Source organism: Macrotis lagotis, chromosome X (assembly GCF_037893015.1).
Source record: "Macrotis lagotis isolate mMagLag1 chromosome X, bilby.v1.9.chrom.fasta, whole genome shotgun sequence".
Lineage (NCBI taxonomy): Eukaryota > Metazoa > Chordata > Mammalia > Peramelemorphia > Peramelidae > Macrotis > Macrotis lagotis.
Genome location: NC_133666.1, coordinates 318,357,473 through 318,382,129, shown reverse-complemented (window position 1 = coordinate 318,382,129; position 24,657 = coordinate 318,357,473). Strand labels below are relative to the sequence as shown.

The following is a 24,657-nucleotide window of genomic DNA, read 5'->3' as shown; positions in this document are numbered from 1 at the left end:
CAATAATTTTTAAATTGTCTTTCCTAAGTCTGTTTTCCATATCAGTTGTTTTTTCAATGAGATATTTCACATTTTCTTCTAATTTTTCATTTTTTTGGTTTTGAAGTATTGATTCCTGATTTCTGGTAAATTCATCAATCTCCCTGAATTCTATTCTTTGTCTGAAGGATTTGTTCTCCTCAGAGAGTTTTCTTATCTCTTTTTCCATTTGGCCAATTTTGCTTTTTAAAGCATTCTTCTCCTCAATAATTTTTTGAACTGTTCTATCCATTTGACCTAAGCTGTTTTTTAGCATGCTATTTTCTTCAGCATTTTTTTGGATTTCTTTGACTAAGCTGCTGACTTCATTTTCATGTTTTTCCTGCATCTCTCTCCTTTCTTTTCCCAGTTTTTCTTCCAACTCCCTCATTTGATTTTCAAAGTCTTTTTTTGAGCTCTGTCATAGCCTGAGCCCAATTTCTGTTTTTCTTGCAGTCTTTAGATGCAGGAGCTTGTGCTTCCTCATCTTCAGACTGAGTATTTTGGTCCTTCTTGGGCTCATTTGTAAAATATTTCTCAATAGTCTTCTTTTTGTTTCTCTGCTTGCTCATTTTCCCAGCCTGGGCCTGGTTTGGGGTGTTTCTTGAGCTTTTGGGACACTCCCACAAGGGTCTCAGTGTGTGAGGTTCTGTCCTCCCTCCTGGTCTGTGAATGACCATAAGTGCCCCCCTCTGCCAAGGGGCTGATGTGGGGGGGGCTGCGGTTCTATGGGGGGGCCTAGACTGTGGTCAGGATCTGAATGTGGTCAGAGCCCCAGAGTCCTGTTTCAGGGGCAGAGGACAGAGCTAGGCAGTCTCTCTTCACTCCCCTCCCTCAGCTCAATAGGCTCATGCCCTGGGGGCTCCTGCTTACCAGCTCCGCCTGCTTCTGTTTCCTGGATCAGGGCTGGGGAAAGACCATGCTGCTTGCTGTGTGCCCTGAGGGCTGGGCTCCACTGCTCTCTCTGGCAGAGGTCCCCCACTGTTCCCCCACTTTGTGCCCTGTGCTCCTCGGGGTACAGCTCAGGAGACTCCCCCGCTGCTGTGAGCTGAGACCCCCAGCGCCCTGGGGCTGCCTCTGGGAGGCTGAGGTTCTTTGGCTCTGGTAGGCCACCCCTCTGGCAGGCCACCCCTCTGACCCCGGGGAGCAGAGCCTTTCTGCTCTTTTCCAGGTTACCTTGAGTAGGAGAACTGCCTCACTGCGTCCCTTTGTGGGTTCTGTCTCTCGAAAGTTTAGTTAGAGTCCTTAGCTGATGAATTTTATCAGAGTGCTCCTAAGACTCAATCCCTTCTTGTCGCCATCTTGGCTCTGCCCCCAGAAGAAAGAATAAATTTTGAAGGAATTTTCAATTTTGAACATAATTGAATTCACTGCAAATGAAGTCAAATGAAAATATTCTATATGGAGTTAGGAATGTGGATCTAGAATTCAAGAGAGGTCAGGATCTTGATCTGAAATCACATATAAACAAATGGTAATCAGACTTATGGGAATAAAAAAAGATTGCCAAGATAAAGAGCACAGAGAGGATAATAAGACCATGGATGCACCCTCTGAGTGGGAGCAGGGGAACATACCTTTTAAGGAATAAAGAAGATGAAGAGCATGTAAAAGAGACCAAGGAATCAAGGAGAATTAAGACTAGAGAGGTAAGAGGAGAATGAGAGCTATGTGCTTTCTATTAAGCTGATACAGAAGAGCCACAGAATCTCTAAGAGGAAAGAGACCTTACAGGCCTTCTATCCTAACTAACCTGAACAAGACTTTTTTTTTTCTACAGCAACTATGAGAAGTAATTACAGTGATCAGCCTCCATTTAAAAATTTTCAGTGAAAGAGAGGCTCTACACTGAAGAGATCATGAAAAAGGGTAAAAACATCACTTATACAAAAATATTCATAGCAGCCCTATGGTGGCTAAGAACTGAAAATCTGGGGAATGGATAAACAAATTGTGGTATATGTATATTATTACTATTGTTCTATTAGAAACCAGGAGGGATGGGAATTCAGAGAAGCCTGGAAGGATTTGAATGAACTGATGCTGAGCAAGATGAGCAGAACCAGAAGAACATTGTACTACCCTACAACATGGAGATGATGATCAATCTTAATGGACTTGCTCATTTCATCAGTGCAACAATCAGAGACAATTTTAGGGTATCTGTGATAGAGAACACCATCTGTATCCAAAGAAAGAATTGTGGAGTTTAAACACAGACCAAAGATTTTTACTTTTAATTTTTAAAAAAAGTTATCTTATTATGTAATTTTGCTATCTATTATATTTTATTTTTTCCTTAAGGATATGATTTCTCTCTCAACACATTCAATTATGATAAATGTATAGCATGGAAACAAAGACTATCAGACTGCATTCTGTGGGGGTGGGAAGGGAGATTAGGGGAAAAATTGCAACATTCAAAAATTAAATAAGATCAATACAAAAAAAAAGAGAGCCTACTTTTTCCCATAAGCAATTCATTCTACTTTGTCATCACAGATTTAGAGTTTAGATATCATCTAGATAGTTTATTGCATTCTTATTGCAGAAAAAAGCAACTAAGACCCAGGAACGTTTCCTGACTTATACTCTCTCAAGTTCGTAGTTGCTTTCTCGTGTGTGTGTGTGTGTGTGTGTGTGTGTGTGTGTGTGTGTGTGTATAAATATATATGTATGTGCTCATTTATTTATTTAACTGGCAGGACTGGAGTCTAAACTTAGGTTCTCCTGAGCTAAATTCAGTATCTTTTTTGTGGCACTATTTGGACTCCTTTGTAACCCCTGTAATTGTTAGGAATTACCCAGGAGGAATAGGAGGTCAACAGTGTCAAAAGTTGCAGTGAGGGGCGGCTAGGTGGCACAGTGGATAAAGCACTGGCCCTGGAGTCAGGAGTACCTGGGTTCAAATCTGGTCTCAGACACCTAATAATTACCTAGCTGTGTGGCCTTGGGCAAGCCACTTAACCCCATTTGCCTTGCAAAAAAACAAAACTAAAAAAAAAAGTTGCAGTGCTATAAAGAGGATAATGACTGAAAATATATATTGGATTTGGTGACTAGCAAAACATTGATAATTCATTAAAAGGCCAGTTTTTGTGAAATAAGGTAGAGGACAAGATAGAGGCAATGTCTCTTTAATGTAAGAAAGTAGACTTGGAAAGGGTGTCACAAAACTGTCAGAGTAGAGTAATGTAAATGTAAATTTTACATCTTGCTTCATTCAATTAGGATGTGAGTTCCTTTTGTATCCTCAGCACATAACATGCTACAATGATATATACTAAGTTTTTAATGAATGCTTTTCCATCACATTTCAAAAATGAGTAATTCTTTATTATGCTTCCTTTAAAAATCACACAAGGAGTAGGATGAAATGAAATACTCAGGGGAAGAATAATAAGGAAGCAAGGGAAACAGAGGAAACACACAACCAAGGTAATCACTAAACCTCAGGTTCAATAGTCTGTAAAACATAGCAGAAAGAGAGCAAGTTTCTAAGGAAAGAAATTTCTCAACAGAATGCAAGCTTCTTGAGATCAGACACAGTTTCATAGGTCTGTTTCACTAGGGTCTAACATAAGTGTCTGCTACATAGTAGATATAAAATAAATTTTTTGTTGATTGATTGCACATGACTAACTTTGCTGAGTTCTCCATCACTCTTCATAATAATGTAAGATGCTTGGTTTGCAATGAATTTAATAATGAACTCTTTAATAACACATCAAATATCATGAATTTGATATTAAAAAGACAGGTATTCATTTAAGCATATCTTGTGGGGTTTTCTTCTCTGATATCACAAATAGGGAAATGCTATGTAGTGAGAGAAATGATTATTAATAACTAATCATTAATATGGGGGAAACACAGAATTTATCCTCTTCTGAAACCTTATTAGACCATGCCAACATCTAAAGGACATTGCTGATATCGAGAATGGATTAACTTTCTCCTCAATTTTGTCCAACTCCAGCCAGGTAGGGAAGTTCATTGTGTTCTATTCAAGTTTGAGTGAAGATAAATTCTTGATTAAATTGCCTAAGGTTGGGGTGAATTAGAAGTAAGTAGCATGATCAGTCCTGTCTTCCACTCCCTAATTAGAATAAGTCCACCTCTCATTATAATATTCATTCCCTCATTAATTGTTAACCACTGTCAAGAATATGCACACTTCTAAGAGCATATAAAAGTTATGTGAGTTCCATGAGGTGTCTGGTATTCAAGAGTGCCACTGACCCTTTTTATTAATAATATGCTAGAGTTATTAATAAAATGATTAATGATCAAAAATTATGTCTCTTGAACTTTTTAGACATAAAAGTGACCAACATGAGAGACCTGTGATACCTGACTGAAATAGGCAGTATAAATATGAAGACATTAGCAGGGCAAAACCTATACTCAATATTCAAAGTGTTCACAACAGTGTTCAGAGAAGAGGTGACTTCCCACAAGTGAACCTTATGGAGATAACCACTGTCACAAGACAGAAGGCAGATCATAAGATGCTAGAGTAATTGTGGGTAATGAAGAAGTTGAGACAATTAATAACTGTTTTCAAGAAGGTTAGCATTGAAAAGGCGGCCCAAGATGGAATTAGGTTGCTAAACTGGAAAGAAAGGTCAAGGAAAAGACCTGAGTAATGAGCACATTTTTTTTAAAAAAATGCATGCAAAAGAGTATGACCCTGCCATAGCAAAGACCTGAAGTAAGAGATTTGGACTGGGAAAAAGAGTTCTGGAGAAAATTAAATCTTAATCTTAGAAAAGTAGGAATACTTCTTCTGAGAGAGGAAGAGAGAATGAGGGATGATGCTGAAAAGTTTTGAGATATGAAAAAAAAACCTCATGTCAGATGCCCTCAATAACCTCAATGAAGCATAAGTCTGGGTGAGCTGAATATAAAAATGAACAATGGTAGGGTAATTGAGAGTGAGAGGTAAAGGAAAAAAATTTGAAAAATCCTACTAAGGAAACCATACAGAAAGTAGACAGAGTAGAAGTATTGTTGGGGGAACAGTGAGTGTCCAATCTTTTAGATAGGTGATAGGTGAAAATAAGTTTGTTTGGGTTTGGAATTGTTTTCTTTTTTTTAACTTTCTCTAGTAACATACAAGAATTTTAAAGCAGTAGAAGTTACCTAACAATGATGATTTCTGAATCAGAAATTGCAGGTCACAAGGGCACAGAATTATAGGATATTATTGCAAAGGTACATTAAAGGTGTCATCTAATTTAGAACTATCCTACCTATATTTCAGATCTTTTCATCCTTCCACCTCTACTCCATCAAAACCTACTTTCCTTGTGTCATACTTCCTACTTCCTCAAGGCCTGCTCTTTGATTGTGTTCATGGTCTATGACTCAGATTATGTCCCATTCACTGTCTGATCACAAGGCAATGCCTGCATTTCATAAAGCTAGTCAGTAATATATCAGGCAGCTGAGAAGCATTTTATTAGTCATTTGAGTTGTAGTCTTGGTGTTAATTTTTCCTCTCAGGCCATGATGAAGAAATACCTTCCATCTAAATAGATTTGGAAATGCTGTTTTAAATAGCTCTTCTAAACTGACCTAACTTTTCCCCCAATTCATGCAAAATGTTAAGTAAATTATTTAAGATTTCAAAAATAAGACAATAGGAGTCCAGATTGTTACTCCAAAATAATAATTTTTTTCTGTTTGGAAGATTGCTTGCTTAAGTCCTTTTAAGGGGCTTTATTTCTTTCCTTTCAATATTATGAAATATTCTTTTTTCTTTAAATACACATATACATATCCACATAAACATCCACTTCCAACAAATGTATTTTTTATAATCACAGGTCTAGAAATATTGATGTGCTGTTGGTTAGTTACTCAGACAATATATAAAAGCTTTAGGGAAAAGTTTCTTTGCATAACAAAAGAGCTAATGCATCAAGTTATGCTTTGTTAATGGCATTCAATTAGGATGTAACTGTTGTTAGTTGATTAAAAATTAACTGTGAATAACCGTTTAACATTTAGCGCTTACAAATGTTCTTGATTTATTAAAATTGTGGAAGCAAAGGAGTCTTGGGATAAACTTAGAAATATTTGGGTACATTTTTACCAGAAAACTTAGACATATTGTAAAATATTTCTTTCTAGTAAATATACAATTGTGAATCAGTCTTTGCATTTTAACAACTCATGGAGCATTTTGCAACCCTCCTGTTTTAAAGCACTTGAGAAATAAATAACTGCCAGGGAAAAAAGTCCCATAAGTTTTTGTGTACTTCCTATACAGATGGTGGACCATACTGTGAAATTTGCTGTTCTTAGATTTCTCTATTCTGTACATGCCCCAAGGAATCCTCAACTCAGAGACCAGAGACATAAAAATCTAAATAGGCCATCTATTCCAGTTGAAAATTTATAAGATTCATATGAGATTTTCTGGAATTTACATCAAAACTTCCTTTCAAGGATGTCTAAGTGCTAAATAGAAAATTATCATTATACTGTTCAACCCATTATAGTATCATTTATTTCACTGAGTCACATTGGGAACAGCACTAGCTATGGTCCTTGCTGTCTTTGTGACAATAGTTGAGCCATTTAGCATGACTAAGATTTAATTTTCCATTCTGCAAGATGGTAAGAAGGAAGGGAAGGGGGAAGGTATCAGTGGTAAGGTAGGCCAATCTTAGAGTAAGGAAGATCTGTGTTCAAATCTCTCCTCTTTATACATACTTTCTCTGTGACTTTGTGTCACAAATATCTCATTAGGGAGTTTCCTAAGACTACATAAGTCAAACTTGAGTTGCTGATTTGTATCCATGAAAAGAGTTTCCACATAGAGAGTTCTATATTCTGATGAAATCACAGATCAAGATCAGAAAACAAAATTAAGATAATAGTAGCCAATTCACAGGATTATTGTATCGTAGCATTGCTGTGAGAACCAAAATTTGGGGGGGGAAAGGGCAGGGCAGGAAGTATATAATTGCTTTGTAAGCCTTAAAGAACTATATAAATGTCAGCTATTATCATAATATTCTGCCAATTATAATATCATTCCATCCTCTTTTATGATAATGATATACTATCAGCACTTACAAGTGACTGAGTAATTTTCTCCCAATAGTTTGGATGGTTCTGCACTGATCCACCAATATTTTCTATCACCTATCATATCATTATCCTATTTGCAAGAAAACTGGTCAAAGTCAGAAAGGAAATGTTCACAGTTCAGAATAAAGCTGTGACCTACATTGAGATATGATACCCGTTAAAACTGTGTTCTATAAACTAAATTAAATGTATTGGCATTCTATTTTGTTCAAGATACTATATCATGAGAATATAAAGAAGTATAAGATATGATCCTGATTCTCAATTTTTAAAAAAGTCTACAATCATTGAATGCTTATTACAGGCAAGGTTCTGTCCTGGGAATATAATGATGATGATACTATTTTTTTTTTTTTGCAAGGGAAATGGAGTTAAGTGGCTTGCCCAAGGCCACACAGCTGGGTAATTACTAAGTGTCTGAAACCAGATCTGAAGCCAGGTACTCCTGACTCCAGGGCCAGTACTTTATCCACTACACCACCTAGCCACCACCTGGGAATATAATTATGAACAAGGTATATAACCTTGCTCTCAAGAAACTTAAAATCTGATGGGGCATAGAATACTTACAAAAATGAATATAATATAAGCTGGAATATAATAAAAACTAAGGAAGGAACCAAAGATAAATGATCCTTTTGGACATTTTTCCAAGGAACTTATGACATCTAAAGAGTTGAAAAAGAACCCAGTAAGAAAATAAGAGTAGAGGTAAAAAGATGAATGCCACAGTCCACAAAGGAAAGGCATTTTTGTGATTCATGAGGTAAAGTCTAATGGTCAGATTTATGTTCATCCATCATTATTCTACCCTAGATTACTCAAATTCCCCTTATCCTTTTATCATAAGATAGTTTTCTTTGAAATAAGTAATGCTAGCAAAGCCAATGAAATATCTCGTTTTAGATATCAGAGATAGTCTTAAAAAAACAAAAACAAAACAACAAAAGATTGGCTTTTTTCTTGTTGTTCAACTCATTGCAATTCTTAATAACAAAATATAAATAGCAATCAGAAGATCTAAGTTCTAATTCTGATTCTGGTCCTCTTAAGGTCTCTTTAGTCTCCTTTCCTAAACCAAAATTCCACATACCCCACCTCCAAAATGGAACTCTTGCAAATGGTTCTGTTTGAATCAACTTCTCTTTCTTTTAGCCATCCCTTCTTTTTTTTTTTGTGAGTTCATTAGCTCCCATGGTTTTATTATCATGGAAAATATGGAATTATAAATATAGAGCAGGAATAGAACTCAGAGCTCTTTTACATATGAAGAAATTGAGATCTAGAAAGATTAAGTGATGTGCCCAAGTTTATCTATGTATTAAATATTAAAGATATCCTGATAACTCCCATGTCTATCTATCATTTATCATCCTAATTCCTTTTATGAGCTATAATTTTGCATCACTAGTTGCTTCCTGGAGACCTCTACTTGAATGTCCTATACACATCTCAAATTCACCACATCAAAACTAAACCAACTCCTAAGTCAAACCACTATTTTTTGTTGAGGGTGTCCCCATACTTCTAGTGAAGCAAGTTCAAAACCTCAGAGTCATACCCAATCTTCCCTCATCCTCCATTAATCTAGTCACTTTACACTATTAGTCAATTTTATGTCCCTAACTTTTAATTCAATCCCCCTTTGCTCATTCATACTCATTACCCTAGATGAGGGTATTATCTCTTGCCTGGTCTACTTCAGTAACATCCTAACTGTACCCCAGCTTCTAACACCATTCATTTCTAATCCAGCCTCCACATAATTGCTAAAATAATTATCCTAACAGCTGATCATGTCACTACCCAACCCAATAATCTTTAGGGCCTCCTTATTGCTTCTAGTAATATACAAACTCGTCAGCTGGGTATTAAAAATTATTTGCAGCCTTTCTTGTAAGGGATTGTTTTGTGTGGGGATACTATAAACTTTCATCACCTGGTGTCCTAGAGCACCAGAGCCTTATTGTATTGGTTGATTGTAGAATGCCATGGGACTGGGAGTGGGAGTGGACCAGGGACTGGAGAGGATATTTAAGCACTTGTATTTAGTTTAATAATGGGAGAACTAGAAAATCTTGGAGATCTTGGTGTACTTGGAGATCTTGTCTTCTTTGTCTCCCACTCCTTCAGTGCTCCCCAAGGGAAAAGATAAGCGAGTCCAGAAAGGGACCCAACACTTTTTCAAGCCTACTTTTCTGGGCTTACTTCTCATGTTTTATCAGTTCCAGCAAAACTGACCTACCTTCTGTTCCTAAACTCAGCATTCTGTTTCTCCCATCTCCAAACATTCTCTCTATGACTGCAATAGAGTCCCTTTAGGTTCTAACTCCTGGTGAAACGTGTTCATATTTTTTAGTTGTTTACTCTCTAAATTTCCTTAAATTGTTTATTTACTGATTTGTTTGTATGTTTCTGCCTTGCCCCCAACAATAATGTAAGGTCAGTAAAGACAAGAATGGCTTTTTTGTTTGTTTTTATACTTTAGTGGGCTTTAGCAATTGCTTGTAAAATGAAGTGAATTGAACTGAGACCTTGGATCTCATTTTTCTTATCTGTGAAAGGGGAATAATGACCCCAGCTAAGGAGAATTCAAGGATATATTAATGGACTCTGATAAATATAAAAGTCCACATGTGGAATATTATTACAATTATTATGATTAGCCATATCACAATCCAGACTCATGGCCTCTTCTTTTCTTTTATTGTACCATGCCTTCTAGTATACCAAAAGGTGAGATATAACTACCTTTCACTGTCACTACTGCACAGACAGAGGCTTGCCAAGTTGGGGAGTCTAAAAAGAAGAAAGAACTCAATGATCCCTCTTCAGGAAGGACCTACAAGTGCCAAATTAGTCAAATAGAGTCATTGGTGGGCACATGAGGCAGGGAAGGTCTCAGAATCATCTATATCTATATCATTGCTATAATTAAACAGAATTTGAGAAGCAAACAAAGGGATGGATTCTGTAGACCTGATTCAGAGAGAGTACCAGAGCTTGAAGTCTACATAAAGTTCTAATCATCTTGTAGCATCTAACATTTTGTAGAAATATGTTTTTATGTCACTGCACATAAAACAATCTCCAACTTCGAACTTCATCAAAGTTACTTGCATCCTGGGGGGCAGAGCCAAGATGGCTACAAGAGCAGATCCTGTCTTAGGTGCTCTCTCATAAATCTTCTAAACTAAGGACTCTAACTAAATTTTCAAGAGACAGAACCCACAGAGGAACCCAGTGAGGCAGTTCTCCTACTCAAGGTAACCTGGAAAAGAGCAGAAAAGCTCTGCTCCCCGGGGTTGTAGGGGTGGCCCACCAGAGGGGTGGCCGGCCAGAGCGAAAGAATTTCAGCCTCCCAGAGGCAGCCCCAGGTCACTGGGAGCCATAGCACACAGCAGCGGGGGAGTTTCCTGAGCTATGGCCCAGGGAGCACCAGGCACAAATTGACTGAACAGTGGGGGACCCCTGCCAGAGCAAGCACATGAAACCCAGCCCTCAGAGTAGACAGTGAACAACAAGTCCAGATCCCCCAGGGCATTAGCCCATTGAACCTAGGGAGGGGAGTGAAGAGAGAGAGGCTACAGAGCTCTGCCCCTGGAACAGGACTCTGGGGCTCTGAACACATTCAGATCCTGATTGCAGTCTAGGCCCCCTCACAGAACAGCAGGGCCTCCCCTACCTCAGCCCCATGGCAGAAGGGGGTGCATATGGTCATTCACAGACCAGGAGGGAGGACAGAGCTTCATACACTGAGACCCTTGTGGGAGTGTCCCAAAAGTTCAGGAAGCACCCCAAAAACAGGCTTAGGCTGGGAAAATGAGCAAGCAGAGAAAAAAGAGGAACACCACTGAGAAATACATTATCTATGATCCCAAGAAGGATCAAAATACTCAATCTGAAGATGAAGAAGCACAAGCTCCTGCTCTAAAGACTCCAAGAAAAACAGAAATTGTGCTCAGGCTATGACAGAGATGAAAAAAGACTTTGAAAATCAAATGAGGGAGTTAGAAGAAAAACTGGGAAAAGACATGAGAGAGATGCAGGAAAAACATGAAAATGAAGTCAGCAGCTTAGTCAAGGAAATCCAAAAAAATGCTGAAGAAAATAGCATGCTAAAAACCAGCTTAGGTCAAATGGATAAAACAGTTCAAAAAGTTATTGAGGGGGGCAGCTAGGTGGCATAGTGGATAAAGCACCGGCCCTGGAGTCAGGAGTACCTGGGTTCAAATCTGGTCTCAGACACTTAATAATTACCTAGCTGTGTGGCCTTGGACAAGCCACTTAACCCCATTTGCCTTGCAAAAACCTAAAAAAAAAGTTATTGAGGAGAAGAATGTTTTAAAAAGCAAAATTGACCAGATGGAAAAGGAGATAAGAAAACTCTCTGAGGAAAACAAATCCTTCAGACAAAGAACAGAACTCAGGGAGATTGATGAATTTATGAGAAATCAGGACTCAATACTTCAAAACCAAAAAAATTAAAAATTAAAAGAAAATGTGAAACATCTCATTAAAAAAACAACTGATATGGAAAACAGATTTAGGAAAGATAATTTAAAAATTATTGGAATACCTGAAAGTCATGATCAGGAAAAGAGCCTTGACATCATTTTCAAAGAATTACTACAGGAAAATTGCCCTGACATCCTAGAAGCAGAGGGCAAAATAGAAATGGAAAGAATCCACCAATCCCCCCAGAGAAAGAGATCCCCAAAAACCAACCCCTAGGAATATTATAGTCAAGTTCCAGAACTCCCAAGTCAAAGAGAAAATATTACAAGCAGCCAGAAGGACACAATTCAAATATCGTGGAGCTGCAGTCAGGATCACACAGGACTTAGCAGCAACTACATTAAAAGCTCATAGGGCTTGGAATATAATATACCAAAAGGCAAAAGAGCTTGGAATGCAAAATTGAATGTCCTCTTCCAGGGAAAAAGATGGAGTTTCAATGAACCAAGGGAATTTCAAATGTTCCTGTTGGATTGGCCAGAGCTGAACAGAAGGTTTGATCCTCAAATACAGGACTAAGATGAAGCATAGAGATTGGAGGAGAAGGGGAAAATATGAGGGACTTAATGAGGATGAACTGCATGTATTCCTGCACAGAAAAATGACACTGATAATACTCATATGAACCTTCTCAGTTAATAGAGCAGGTAGAAGGAGCTTTTATAGTTGAAGCACAGGAGAAAGCTGAATTTGAAGATAAAATATGGTGTAAAAATGGAGTCAATAGAAAAAAGGGAAATGTAATGGGAGAAAGAAAAAGGAGAGGGGGAATAGGCCAAGATATTTCATATAATAAGATTTTTCTTTATTACTATGAGCTATTGCAATGATATGGAAGGGGGGGAGGCAAGGGGGAATGAGGGAATCTTTACTCTCATCAGAAGTGGCTAGGAGAGGAAACAGCATATATATTCAATGGGGTATAGGCATCTGGAGTAAGAAGGAGGGGGGGACAGGGGGAAGGGGGGGATGTGAGTGATGGAGAAGAGGATGGCCCATGGGGGGAGAGTGGTCAGATATAACACGTTTTCTTTTTAACTTCTTGCAAGGGGCTGGGATTGGATGGCCTGTCCCAGACCATAGGGCTAGGTGGAAGCTGGGACTAAGGGGTGGTATGGGGTCTCAGGGCCCCATGGCCAGGGATCTGTCTGCTGTGCCACTCAGCTACCCTGAAAGGAGAGAGAAAATATAGAATATGGTAGTGGAGAAATACGAAAGGAGGGAGTTGCAATCAGCAATGGCAACGGTAGAAAAATATGGAAGTATCTTTTGCTATGGACTTATCATAAAGAATGTGATCCACCTGCAACAGAGTTGTTGGTGTTGGAACAAAGACTGAAGCACATTTATTATTATTATTATTATTTGGGGGAGGGTGCAGAGCAAATGGGGCTGGGTGGCCTGCCTGGGGCCACATAGCAGGGTGATTATTGGGTGTCTAAGGCCAGATTTGGACCCGGGTGCTCCTGGCTCAAGGGCCAATGCTCTGTCCACCACCCAGCCACCCCTACTATTATTACTATTTTATTTTTATTTTGGGTCCTTTTTTTCCTTTTTTTGATTTTTTGCAGGGCAGTGGGGTTGGAGTGGCTTGCATGTCACACGGCTGAGTGATCATTGGGTGTATGGGGCTGGATATGGGCTTGGATGCTCCTGGCTCCAGGGCTAGTGCTCCGTTCATTGCACTACCTGTCCATACCTACAATTATTACTATTATTTTTTAATTTTAATTTTTTTCTCTCCCCTTTACTTTATCACTCAAGCTAGTCTATATTTTGGGGGGGAGGGGGTATTTTGTTTACTCTTAAACAAGAATATTTTATTAATGTATAAAAAACATTATTTGTGCAAAATGAGAATAAATAAATATTAAATATAAAAAAAGTTACTTGCATCCTAACGTTTCCCATATACCCATACTATCTCCAGGAAGAACCGCAAATGGATGTTCACTGGAAAAAATATCAGAGAAACTCTTTAGAGAAAGGATTTCGTGTCATAGATTTCAATCTTGAAGGGACCTGAGAGGCTATTTAATTCAACCCTCTCATTTTACAGATGAGGAAACCAAAGTAAACAGAGGTTTAATAATTTTCTCAGAATCACATAACCAGTAAATATCTGAGGTGAGATTTGAATTTGGGTTTTTCATAACTCCAAGTACAGTATTAATACAATATAGATGCACAGCAATAACTAGTGAAATACCAAGTTCTTTGATTCCATGATAGGCTTCAAATTCCAGGATATCTACTCAGCTTTTTTCATGGTGATATAACTATGTTACTACGACTGATTACATTGATTATATAATGTATTTTTTCTCCTTATCTCTTGGAAATAAGTCAATGAAATACTCATCTTTCTTTTTTGTGCTATCTTGTTCTCCTTTTGTATTCTTTGCCCTAACATGGTATTGGTTGGGCAATTCAGCATGTGCTCTGCTTAGTAAGGAAAACTTGCAAAGATTTCTTCAAAGCAAACTTGAAAAATTCTCTAAGTATTGGGTACCAACCATGGAAGTCATATGTTTCAAATGTCAAATGTCCTTTCAGAAATGATCTAGTCTTTCTTATTCCTTGTAATAGATGTAGATGCCCTAAAAACATTCAACTAAAAAAATTAGGAAGAGGTGGATGAGGAGTTTCCTGTAATTTATAGAATCTGACTTTGATGGTACCATTAATATATACATAGATAATGCCTGCCAGCTGAAGCTCGGCAGACTATTTGTAATTCCTTGATTCTGCTGTCTCCTGTTTCACTGCCTTTTCCAGACACAACCAAAAGGGTATACAATGAGTTGAAAGCACTGGAATGGGGGTAACTGAAACCAAATAATTACAAATGGTGGTCAATAAAAGAGTAATCAAACTCTGTCTTAACTATTTTGGTCAAAATTGATCAGAATATCGCAGGAACAAAGACATCCCACATCATAAAGTTTTAGGAGGAAAAATATTTACATTGATCTTTCTGTCCCATATGGGCATGACAAATAATTCTTTTAGTTTCCAAAGCAAAGGGGTTCTAGTCACAAGAGCACTTGCCATTTGGACTGGATACCTTTAAAAAAAATGAATGCAAGGAATTTCAAATACTTAAATAGGGAACTTTTACAATTTCATTTCTAATTCTAAAGTTGGAGTTCAAGAATCATATTTGAAAGACCCAAAGGGGAAAATGGACTGAATTGATTACAAGTACATTTAAAGTTCTTGAAATATCATCACTGTCACCATCAACTAACATTTATCAACAAATTCTAGTAGTGTAATAGGATGAGATGGAGGAAATAAAATGACACTCTCTTTCCCACAAAAAGACACATACAAGGACATGCCTTGAGGCATAGAGGTAGGGAATGCTGTGGTTAGCCATTGCTAGAACTAACCCCACTAAAAATGTATAAACTAGATGAGATTTATCTTCAATTTCCCCAGTTCCCCCCCTCCACACATACACACAGCATCTCCTCTATGAGCACCCAACATCCTCAGAGTCTCTTTATTTTCCTTCAATTTCAAGGTGTTCTCAGGAAAAGATCTGATAAATGAATTCTCTCAGTGGTATAAATGAAAGATAACAGATTAATGTGTTGCCCTTCCCAGAAGAATTTGGAAAGAACAAACAAATCTAAAGAATGAATCTTTTAAAATGTACTTTTATCTATCAGCAAGCTTGTCCTAATTCTGATTTCACATGACATTCCTTTAGTTACTTGGATATCTATCTTATTTCCCTTTACTTTTTGTCTCTAACCTACATATCCCCAGTTCTTTCCACCTTTTCTCATAGAGCACATTCTCTGAGTCCTTCATGAATTTATTTTCTCTCTTGTGGATACTAACCTGCTTATCAATATTCTTCCTGCAATATGGTTCCTATAGTGTGGTTTCTTATAATAATACAGATGAATTTTGAACTCCCTATCCCAGGGCACATGGATTAACTTTTTTGGTTGGCATGTCACACTATTTCCTTCTATTGAATTGAATTGTGCATTGCTAACTGGGGATATATCTTTTTTCAGATGACCAGTCATCTAGGTACCCTACTCAAAAAACCATTTTGGAAAGCAATTTGTAATTATGCAAATAAAGTGAATACAATGCACATAACCTTTGAATCAGAGATTCCCTTACTGAGCTTATACCTCAAGGAAGACTGATAAGAAAAAGTTCCTATATTCTCCAAAATATTTATGGCAGAACTTTTTACGGTAGTTAAGAATTGGAAACAAAGTAAATGCTCATAAACTTGGAATGGCTAAATAATATGTGGTACATGAATGTAAGGGAACATCTCTGTGCTATAAGAACTGTTATGAAAAGTTTATATGAACCAATGCAGAATGAAAAACGAACAGAGCCAAGAAAACAATATGCACAAAATAATACAAAAGGACTATGACAATGAAAATGGAAGAATTTATACATCAAGAAAATAAAAGTATATATATATGTATATATATATATAAAATACATATAAACAATAGTAAAAGATAAGATCAAGAAAAATATGAATAAAGATAGATAATATGCAGACACCTCTAACCTTATTCCTTCATTATGGTGGGAGGTCTACAAGTATTGCATATTATTTACAGGTTACATACTTTTTCAATGTATTTTCAGTTGTTTGTTTTTTTTCCCCCTTGCTAAAAAAAAAATAATGCTATTTGTTATATAGGAATGTTTTCTAGGAGTAGCACAGGGAGAATGGGGGGAAGAAGTGGCTTGGATACTTGAGATAATATAGTGATGTAAGAAATAGATATCATGGGTGGCTAGGTGGCACAGTGGATAAAGCACTGGCCCTGGAGTCAGGAGTACCTGGGTTCAAATTCTGTCTCAGACACTTAATAATTACCTAGCTGTGTGGCCTTGGGCAAGCCACTTAACCCCATTTGCCTTGCAAAAAAAAACCCTAAAAAAAAGATATCAATAAAAACATGTTTAGAGAGTAAGACCAATTGAAATCCTGTTGGACACTATTATTTTACATATTATCTACCTCTCCCAGTCTCATGTTATCTGAAAATTTATTAGACATTCCATCTGTGTTATTATCCAAATCATTAATAAAATTTTCAAATAGCCCAAGATCCCGGGACACTGCACTAGGGCTCATTTTCAAGGTAACATCAAAAAATTAATAATTTAATCTTTGATTCTGGACAGTCAATCAATTCACAATGAGTACTTCTAACTAAACTATCATCTACTCTTATTTCCCTTAATTTTTTCAAGAAACACTTTTCAGCATAATGGACTTTAGCAAATTTTTGGCTAAAATTTAGGTAAACTATTCTGTACAGAATTTTCTTGAAATGCTATTCTAGTGATCCTGTCAAAAGAAGTAAAAAGTTTCTCTGCTAAGACCTGTTTTGTTTTGTTTTTTTAGATTTTTGCAAGGCAAATGGGGTTAAGTGACTTGCCCAAGGCCACACAGCTAGGTAATTATTATTAAGTGTCGTGAGGCCATATTTGAACCCAGGTACTCCTGACTCCAAGGCCAGTGCTGTATCCACTGCTCCACCTAGCCACCCCCTAAGACCTGTTTTTAATGAAGTCATATGGCATCTGGGTGTTACCCATTTCCTTGTCTAGATCTTTGCTAATGATCAAATTTATAAAGCATTCTAGAGTTTTCACAGAAATTGAAGTCAAGTTCTCTGATCTATCACATGAAGACTCTACTGTCTTCAGTGAACCACTGTCCTGTTCCTTCAGTATCAGGATCTTTTAGTATCCTAATCTTCTGGGACTCTGTCCACTTGGGAAGTAAGACACTTACATATGAGTACTCTGTCCAAAGGAATATAAATATACTTCATAAAGTATCTTGGAGTTCAGAGACTAGATTTTTTTTCTTCCCTACTTATTTATTCTATCATAGTTACCATCTTCCCCTAAGCCCCCCCCCCTTCCAAAATACTGGAGCAATTAACTTTTTTGGCTCATGCAGTTTTCATTTATGATTTCTCGAAATATAACTCTAAAAATCTCATTGGAATTCAAATGGAGCTACTTGACTATGCCTTCAAACTCAAAGCACTCTGGTTTTCACTGTTTGACCAATAATAGCTTCGTTTGCTCGTTTAGATTTTAGTGGCTCAGATTAGTGTAAATAGCAATCATTTCTGTTCTGGTTAGAAACTCTGAGAGTTTTCCCCTCTCAGACTGATTCTTTTTTTTTTTTTTTTTTTTTTTTTTTTTTTAGTTTTCACCAGGCAAATGGGGTTAAGTGGCTTGCCCGAGGCCACACAGCTAGGTAATTATTAAGTGTTTGAGACCAGATTTGAACTCAGGTACTCCTGACTCCAGGACCAGTGCTCTATCCACTGAGCCACCTAGCTGCCCCAGACTGATTCTTTAGTGAAGACAAATTGGGCTATCTTTTGCCTCCATTTTTATCTACTGTTTAATTATTGAATGGGTGTTGCCACAGACAAACTAAGGCTTAGGAAAGACCTTACCCTAAAAAGTGCAAGGTCTCCCACTTCATCCAGAATCATCATCAGTTGTCCTGATCTCTATCTTGTCACTGCTCTGATGACTCTGGAGGAGAGAATGAGGTTAATTACTTTGAGAACTTCTCCCTCACTTAAATCCAATCCACTTGCAAGTCACAACATCCTCCTACTGATTGTCATTGTTCCTTTTTGAGAATGAAGGATGAACAACAATAATTTTCTGGGAACTCACCAAAGGAGGTTTATGAAAATACCTATCTATATTAGTTTTAACAATCTTTTGGTAGTTTTTTGTTCTGTCCTTCCCAGTCCAGTACTCATTCTCATTGGCAAAGAAAAAAAGAAACAAAATAATGACTGCCATTGTTTTTAGCATTCCTAGTCAACTTGAATTCATTCTGAATTTTAGCTCTCCTGACACATTTTCACAGTACTCAATCACTTTTTTTATTCATCTTTTATTAATTTCCTTTGCTTCCATATTCTGTATGTCTTTAAAATCTAAATTAGTCAACAACTTCCCTATACACATGCTCTTTTGACTACTTATATATTCCTCCTCAATGCAACCTTTTTCTTTGTGTTTTTAGAATCTCTTTCTTGAGAGTTTTCCATTCCCCTTTACTGACTTCACCTATGGAATTTTCATTCATCCTTTCCCTGAACCTTTTGAATTGAAGTCCTTTTCTCAGTTATTTTTAACTAATACTTTAATCCTTCCAGATGACCTAAAGAGTAGTGATACATACCTTGAGTCAAAAAGTCTGTATTCAAATCCCAATTCTACTATTTAATAACTTATATGTCCTTTTGGGGTCTTAGATACAAATAGAGGAGGATGAGACTGATGATCTTTTAGACCCTTATGTATCTCTAAATTCTATAACCTCTGGTATCACACCACATAGGCAGTCATATACTGAATCTCTGTTTTTGGATATTATATGCATCAAGCAGGTCCCCTTATCCATTCAAATAAATTCCTCCTCCAGTGAAGAACTCTGAGTAGATAAAGAATCCAGTAATGCATATAATTTCAAGGGACAATTTGAGTCCCCCTGGCTATCCTACAATGCTTCAGGAGATCATATAAGTTCCTCTTAGTCTAATGAATCAAAATCCTGAGAATTTACTACAGGTATAAATAAAAGTGCCACTTAACCATTGAAAGAGAGGAAGAGAGGGGAAAAAAGAGTTAATAAAGAGAGGATAGAGGAAACAAGTTAGATGAGGCTGTAGATGGGGAAGAAGAGGGGCAAAAACAGACCATATGGTTTCCACTTGACCCTTATTAAACTGATCTCTGTAACACTTATTGCCTATACCTTTTCCATATATTTACTCCCTGATTTGTGTTGTTACTTAACTGCGGTAGATATTTGCTTTGCCTCCTTGCATTACAAGCTTCTCTAGAATAAGGACCACACCTATGTCTTGTATGTTTGTATGTCCCTCAGGATCTAGTTCAATATTCCTGGCACACAGCAATGTAGTAACTGCTAAATGAAAGAATGAATGAAATATCTCACATCCTCTTCTCACACACCCACCATCATCACCACCAAAGCACAACTGTCCCAGAAAAGTGAAATGAATTTAGGTTCTTTGTATCAAAATGGTCATTAAGTATATGGGTCAAGAGACCCTCTATTATGTATACACACACACACACAGGCAGCCAGAAGGGAAAAAAATTCTAGTCATATTTTTAAGTTGTTTGTTCTTCATTTTCAAAGAGAACCAATGGTATCATGAAATGATTGTTTGACTTGTATGTGAATTAGATTTAAGTGAGTCACAGGTGCACAAAGTTGTCAGCCTATCTCTCTTTCTTAGTCAATAAAATTCAGGGGCAGGATAAAAGTCAAGATTACTGGAGAGGTCCTTGGATTCAATGAATGACTTCGGAAATTTTACTGTATGACCTAAGCTCTAAGTACTCCACAGAGCCTGCTTCAGCCTCCTTCATGACCATTGGAACCAAATTGGTTTCCTCCACCCATTCTGGCAGGGAGAGTCTTCCCAGGCTTGGGGGAGGGGTAGACATTCCCCTAAGTTACCCAACAGGTTTGAAGCCTGTTGGCTACCTTCAACCTGATTTAGCCCAACTACTGAGAGAGCTTACCTAGATATGGCTACTGTGCAGGCTCCAGTTTCTTGGAACTACATGTAAGGGTTGGCCACCAAAAGATAGATTGGCAGTCCTTAAAAGAGCTCGGCAAAGCTTCATACCAGAAGGACTAGTCTTCCTGACTATTCCATATGTCCCACTCTTAAGTATCCTGAGACCATATGACCGTATACCAGGCAGACAAGAAAAAGGAGTTCTATACTGCACAGAAGGTACTATGAGATGACTCTAGAAGTCTGCCAACTCTGATATTTCATAATTCTGTTTCAATGAGATTATTCATCCATTTTTTGTTTATACTACCATTAACAAAGGAAAAAATGACCTTTCTGGCTTACTTTCCAGGATATCTGAACCTTCAGATATGAATGTGTTATTTAAATATACTTTGTACCTCTAATCATTGCTGGTTCATATTCCTAAACCTAGGCCATGCTGAGATTTTTAAACTAAATCTTATATGTTAAGAGAAGCCAATCACCTAAAGTACTGTTTCATCATGCTATTCCTCTGCTCAATAATATTCAAAGACTCCTTATTATTTAAAGGATACTTTTTAAACTCCTAAACTGGCAAATTAAGGGCTTCCACAATTTTAATCCTTCACACTTTTCCAACCAAGTAGACTATTAGTTACCCCATTACAATAATTTCTTCTTCAGCCACTGTCAAATATACCATGTTTAGTTTACTCTCCATTCTGCTGTTCATGCCTACTCATCCTTTCTCCATATTTAAGATCTACTCATTCTAAAATTTGAAACAGTGGAGTAAGCTACAAGATCTGAATTGGAGACCCAGCTCTGAAATTTTGTATCTGTGTGATCATTAGAAACTCAAAGCCTCTCTGAACCAAAGCTGTTGAGGTTTTTTTTTTTTAATCTATATAATGGGCATAATCCTCATGCTACTTTTCTCAAAGAGTTGTATTTTTTGAGTAAAGCCCTTTGTAAAACTTAAAGCAAAACAAAAATGTGAGCTATTGTGACTAATTTCCATCATGAAACCTTCTTGACCACCTCAGCCTACTGGTGAGCTCTAAGTTCCCTTTCTAGTTCTTAATTCTGCAATTCTATAAGATTCTATGATCTCATAGGAGTCACAACTTTTCATCCAAAATCAAATTATGGACTAGACCAATCCTTGAACAAGACCAAGAATATAAGAAGTGAAACCCAAGGTCCAACCACAACTAAATTTCCTAAGTAAATGATCATCAGGCTACTCCTATACCTCTTTGACCTAGCACTCTGTACCTCATCCTCATCCATACCATTCCTTTCTTGGACAAGGTGTGCCCGAGTCAACATTCTTGGGTTGCAGAATGCTTCCCAATGCTGTGCTGCATTCATTCAACAGCAAGGGGATGGGGGGAGAGCTGGAGAGTGGAAAAAAAGTGATGCTGGCTTCTTGTTTTGCTTATGTTGTTAAAAGCCGTTCTTATGCCGCAGTTCTGGAATAGGTCTCCTCTTTCTTTGAAAGCATGCTGTGTGATAGACTGTCATTTGTCCCCTGCCTCCAGAAGAGCCAGCTGGCAGCTAAGTGCTAAAGCCAGTGACTTGCATGTGTTTTTCTGACATTTAACAAATGGGAACAGCTTGCAAATCTGCATTAACTCACTCTGTCTCACAAATAATCAGGGCCTACGCAGTGTAGACACTGGGAACATTAGCTGAAACACAAAAGAGAGTGAGAGGCTGAGGGGGAAAAACAAGTCAGCAAATAACGGATGTTTTAACGAAGGGATGAATATAACATTTTGGTTCAAAGGGAAGAGTTTTGATGTCAATTTGTTTTTCAACAAGCCACTGCTAATGGCGCTAAATCTGTCTGTCAGAGCCCGGCTCTGCAGCTGAAGTCGTCTTGCCTGCGCCTCCCAAATGCTGATCTGTCGCTTGCTTCCATCTTGCAAACATCATTTCAAACTCCTTCTGCTTCAGAGGCAAGGAATCTCAAAGGAGCTGAGTTTGGCCGAGAGGGGACTTTTTAATACCATACCACACGGTTACATAGCCTTCCCACTCTATGATGTTGACTAAAATGTCAGACATTTTAAGGAAGAAAAGATGTAAGAGTTGAAATAGTACAGCTTTTCCAAATCATTACACACATATGCTGAAAAATTAAGTTGTACATATATGTGCATGTTATGTGTGTACTTTTCCATTAAAAAAGAACAGTGTACGTGTATTTGTGTGAATGAATATCAGTGGTGATAGAGCCACACTTACATATTTCCATAAATTGAGACAGGGGTTCCAGCTCACATTAGCACTGTGAATTTGGGACAAATGAGAGAATTTTAGACCTATTAAAGGTGATTTGGCATTTTGCAATAGACACTATCCAATCCCCACAAGTTTCATTTCATTTAAAGGATAACTGTCTGTGATGCTCTAACTTCTAATCTCAAGTCCCCAAAGACAATAAACACCTCAGCGTGAATAAACTGAGAAATGGATACATAGGAAAGTGCTTTTGGCACAGGGTTGAAAAAACTGTCTGCTGGGATAAGCTCGATGTGTCCCCTCTGTCTTTATACTATTTTTGAGCATGAGAGGATAACAAATAATAAAATGCTGCTCTGCTGATACTCTACCCCTACCCTCTGCTTCTGGACCTTCTAAACACTCTTTTTCTTACACTGATGATCAAAAAAGTTAGAGAAGGAGAACAAAAGCAAAGAATAAGTCTAATCAAAACCTCTTTCTGCATCCGGGCAAAACAAGCTTGGGTTAGCATTGCACTCAGTGAACAAGTGTAGGAAAAAGCCATAAAGGTTAGATTCCTTTTATGGCATAAAGTCAAATCTCATTTCCCTGGGAAAACAAAAGAAAAGGGGATCTGTTACCAAATGAATAAAAACAATTCCACATATAATCTCCCAATCTATCACACAATTCCCCCCCAAAAAAAGCATTTTTAAAAATTAAAATTGAATAATAAAATTGAATAAAAATTAAAATTGAATGGGTATAATAGGAAAAGGGCATAATAGGAATCATGAGTTCTATTATGACTAGCTAAGTGACCTTGAACAAGTTATTTCTGCTCTTTGCATCTCACTTATTTGTAAAATGTCAAAGAAGAATTATAATATTTGATGATCCTATGAATTTAGATTGGAAAACCAAAGCTATATCCAATGTCTATAATTTAATACTGTGTTCAGAACCTATTTTCATCTTAGAGATAATCAAGAAAGGAGCTGGACAGTATGAGAGAAGATTCTTTTGGTATTCCAACTTCTTGCTGATCAGATTTTAGATGTATCATTGATCATTAGGAGTTCCATTAAGATCTGTCACAGAGAATTTGGGAAGAATTTAGATAACAACATAAAAACAGCAACTTGTTTGCAAGTTAGTTATTAGAATTGACAGAATCCTGAAATTATATCTTAGTCAGGGTCACATATAGAATAAACACTAGTGCAAGGATTTGAACCCAGATCCTCTGACTCAAACAATTCTTCCCACATCATGCTAGCTACATATTTTGAGGACAAGCTTATGGTTGGTCTAGCTTCTTTCATGCAGTTTTCCAAAACTTCTCCATCCCATACTTGGGTCCCCCCCCACAATTTCATTGACTTCCCATAAAACTTACAAGCTATATTAAACAATTTAGCACTTAAATATCAATGGTCCTATATTTCATGCTTGTATATCGTATAACTATGATTTGATTCTGTACTTGAAGGCAATACCTATGCTTTCTATTTCATTTGCATCTCTTATAGTGCTTAAAATGTGTTCCAAAAGGGTTGATCATGAAACCCAGCATTATCTGAAGACTTCAGAAAACAACAATAAAATAGCTCCATCATACCAGAAGGTTGGAAATCCTGGACTAGAAGATGGGGAGGGAGCATAATGGGTGCTTGATAAATGTCTGCTGATCAGTGTATCAACACCATGGATCATTTGGGCCCTGAGAACAAAGAAATACACTAGATGGTAGAAGAAAGGCATAAGAAGAGATCAACCCTACTCCCAAGGATCTTATAGGGAATTTGAGGTGAGACACATGCCTGTACAAGAAAGAATTAGCTCACTTTAAAAAACGTGTTGTGTGAACAGGTCCAGAAATTAGAGTGTCATCTGAAGGCAAATGTGCCAAAGAATAAAGGGGAGATCAGATGGGGGTCCAGTTAATCAGGACATTTATACTTTGCCTAGAGTCAAAGTGCCAAATAGAGGAAAGACAGGCAGAACATCTGGATTGTCTAGTGCTCTGAATGCTCTGAGCTTTAGATAAATGCCTAGAGAGACAGATGAATAAAAAGGCAGGCATCTGCCAACAGATGGGCACATGGACTGACAGCACTAAGTGCTAGAAGTAAAAGGTCAAGGGGGGAACAGAGGATAATGTGGAAAGAGTTCTCCAGAAAACATGTAAGCAGTC

General features: G+C 37.5%; 1 long non-coding RNA gene across 1 annotated transcript in view; it reads left to right on the top strand.

Moving 5' to 3' along the window:
- LOC141503109 (uncharacterized) overlaps positions 1–24,657 on the top strand; it is a 42,996-nt gene that overhangs the window by 5,479 nt on the left and 12,860 nt on the right. Inside the window, exon 2 of the long non-coding RNA XR_012472763.1 lies at positions 23,993–24,270. This is a non-coding gene — a long non-coding RNA (uncharacterized LOC141503109). The remainder of the gene's footprint in view (positions 1–23,992; positions 24,271–24,657) is intronic.